The sequence below is a fragment of the Leuresthes tenuis genome, unplaced genomic scaffold, assembly GCF_036924035.1.
Source record: "Leuresthes tenuis unplaced genomic scaffold, fLeuTen1.0.hap1 SCAF_20, whole genome shotgun sequence".
Taxonomy (NCBI): Eukaryota; Metazoa; Chordata; class Actinopteri; order Atheriniformes; family Atherinopsidae; genus Leuresthes; species Leuresthes tenuis.
This window is the reverse complement of record NW_027325374.1, coordinates 29,918,323-29,921,441: the sequence shown is the minus strand read 5'-3', so window position 1 is coordinate 29,921,441 and position 3,119 is coordinate 29,918,323. Positions and strand designations below refer to the sequence as shown.

The 3,119-nt window shown below is 41.3% G+C and overlaps 1 non-coding gene across 1 annotated transcript; it reads left to right on the top strand.

Moving 5' to 3' along the window:
• The first annotated feature begins 2,798 nt into the window (after nucleotides 1-2,798).
• LOC140279052 (U5 spliceosomal RNA) lies at nucleotides 2,799-2,912 on the top strand. Its single transcript, XR_011909255.1, has one exon. It is a non-coding gene; the product is annotated as a U5 spliceosomal RNA (small nuclear RNA).
• The last annotated feature ends 207 nt before the right edge of the window (nucleotides 2,913-3,119 follow it).

Sequence of the window (3,119 nt, the reverse complement as noted above, 5' to 3'; positions counted from 1 at the left end):
TCCACTCCCTCTTTTGATCATACATTGTCGGGCATTCGCACCTTTTCTTACCCGCTTTTTACAAACCATGGTCGGACTTTCACACCTTTTAGTAGCCGAACAACTCCGCTCCCGCTATTGATTGTGTACAGTCGGGTATTTTAACCTTTTCTTACCCGCTTTTTACCAACTATGGTTGGACATTCACACCTTCTTACAGCAGAACACCTCCGCTCCTTCTTTTGATTATGTATGGTTTGACATTCGCACCTTCTCTCACCCGCCTTTTACTATGGTCGGCCATTCACAGCTTCCTCTCCACCATACTTGTATGGTGGGATATTCACACCCACTTGCATCCGAAGACATCCGCCCCCACTTTTGTTGATATTTACTCGGTCATTCGCACCTTACCCGCTTTTGGCAAACTATGGCCTTCTTGCAGCCAAACACCTCTGATCTCGCTTTTGATGATGTAAGGTTGGGCATTCAGACCTTGCTTCACCTGCTTTTCACCAAATATAGTCGGACATTCACACCTTCTTGCAGCCGAACACTTCCGCTTTTAGTGTTCTATGAGGCATTCACATATTTTTTTTCACCGTATTTTATAGATTATGGTTGGAAATTCTCACCCACTCTCATCCGAAGACATCTCCTCCCGCTTTTGTTAATATATAGTCGGGCATTCGAACCTTTTCTTACCCGCTTTTTACAAATTATGGTCGAACATTCACACCTACTTGCAGCTGAATACTTCCGCTCCACCTTTTAGGTATGTATGGTTGGCATTTGCACCTCTTTTTATACTGATTGCTGAAGATTAAGTTGTTCTTTCTCAAACTACAAATTTTTTTAATTGTTGAAACTTGATTTGAAGTGGATAAATAAGGAGGACAAACAGTTTTAAGTCAGGCTGATAGAAGGAATTAATTTTATAGCAAAATCTGTATTTCGTCATATGTCGAGAGATGCTTATTGCTGAAGAAGTTCTTTCTCATTCTACAAAGTACAACGTTGTTTATCGTTGAAACTTGATTAGACATGAATAAATATGAAGGACAAAGCAGTCTTAACTTGGTTTGAGTTAAGGAATTCGTTTTATAGGAGAATCCGAATTCGTGCATAACTCATAAAATAGAGCTTATTTTCGGATTCCTGAAGAATGATTCTGGTTCTTTCTCATAATACAAAGTTTGTTGTTTATTGTTGAAACTTCATCAGAAGTGAAGAAATAAATGAATGCCTATCAACAAATGTGGGATCTAAACTCTAGTGCTTCCTCTAAAATAATTTCCTTTCTCAATTTAGAAATGTGTGTGTGTAAGTCACAACACCCGTGACACCAAAACGGCTTTCTTTTCTCTACACTCTGCACTATGAGCACACACACCAAATCAGAAAGGCTTTTTTCTCTCTTTTCTACATTATGGACTGTGGGGACACAAAACCGCTCTCTCTCTTTTTTTTTTTATCGTGTGCCAGGGCGTTGTCTCATGTATTAGATTATGCTTAAGATACGAATGGGTTTATCAGTCACATCAGAATCCATACATACTGATCCTCCCGTAATAAAATGGTCGGATCTTATCAAACACACTTTGTTTCTTGTGACAATCAAGTCAGCGAAACAGCGTATACACGTCAAGACACTGAATCAAGTTTGCCACAAGAACTCATAAGTTTGGCAGTATTGCTCTGCCATCAGCAATGATACACCCATTTTATTTTCGTGAGACATGTGCAAGCACCTGTTCATCTACTGTTCTATCACTAATTAGTGATCTATTATCAATAAGGATACTTCTACAACTACTATCAAAGTATGTCCGGACTTCTTATGTTGTCAGTTGCTATATATGAATAAGTGGGTAGCTACTGACAAGCATTAAGCATGTCACACAGCCCAAACATATAACATTTCAGGACACACCACACAGTTAACAACCACAGTGAAGCGTGTCAAAGCCCAAACATGTAACATTCAACAGGACACTTACACAACACATTCAAATCAAACAGTCAGACAACATACAAGAACATATACCCCAGCCGGCATTGCTCCCTGCCTATTTTCGTACAGCACACTATGTGTGCGCACACCTTTATTCACAAACTCTTCAACTTATACTCTTTTACCGAAGCTGCTACAGCTCGATTGGCCAAATACCCTTAGATCCTATTTCGGTGAATTTGACATCTGCCTTACATGTAACAGATTAGCGGTTTAGCAGTTTTAATTTAGTTTGAGTGAAGGAATTCATTTTATAGCAAAATCCGAAATCGTGAAGCACTCATGAAAGTAAGCTTATTCTCGGATTCCTGAAACTTTAGATTTGCTCTTTCTTTTACTGCAAAGTACAACGTTGTTTTTTTTGTTTAAATCTTTCTAGACATGGTAAATATGAACGACAAAGCAGTTTTAACATAGTTTGAGTGAAGGAATTCATTTTATAGATAAAATCCCAAGAGTCTGCTGAGAAAAGAGAGTGAATGCGAAGTAGACTTTAACACGGCTATGGGAGCGAGCCGAGTGTCGGCTAACCGGGAGAATTGCTTGAAAGAAACGCGACACCGAATGAGCGGTCAGAACAAAGCCTCAATACGGGATTCTCGTGGTGTTTTTGTTGCTGCCTTGTCTTTTGCATAGAGTAAAAGACAAGGCAGCCATCGAATAGGGCCCGATTGTTCCTACTTGGTCAGCCGAGGAGCAAGGGGGGGGGGGGGGGGGGCAAGCGTCTCAACCAAGCAAAGCTCACCATGGGGAAGGTGGCTATACCAACTAGCCTGATGCCCTGCTCCCGCAGTGACGGATAATCGTACTCTGGTTTCTCTTCATAACATACAAGTCTTTCGCCTTTTACTAAAGACTTCCGTGGAGAGCAGCACTAATGAGTTGTTTCTATTATTGGCAGGCTTTACCTTTGCGGGTGAAGCCCTTTCTGTCTGTGCAAAAGAAATCTTGCTACTTTGCAGAGTGACTTCTCTGAGTAGAGTCGCCTTACAAGACAAGGCAGCCATCGAATAGATTGTTTCTACTTGGTCAGCCGAGGAGCAGGGGGGGGGGGGCAAGCGTCTCAACCAAGCAAAGCTCACCAAGTAGGAACAATCGGGCCCTTTTCGATGGCTGCAACACCTGA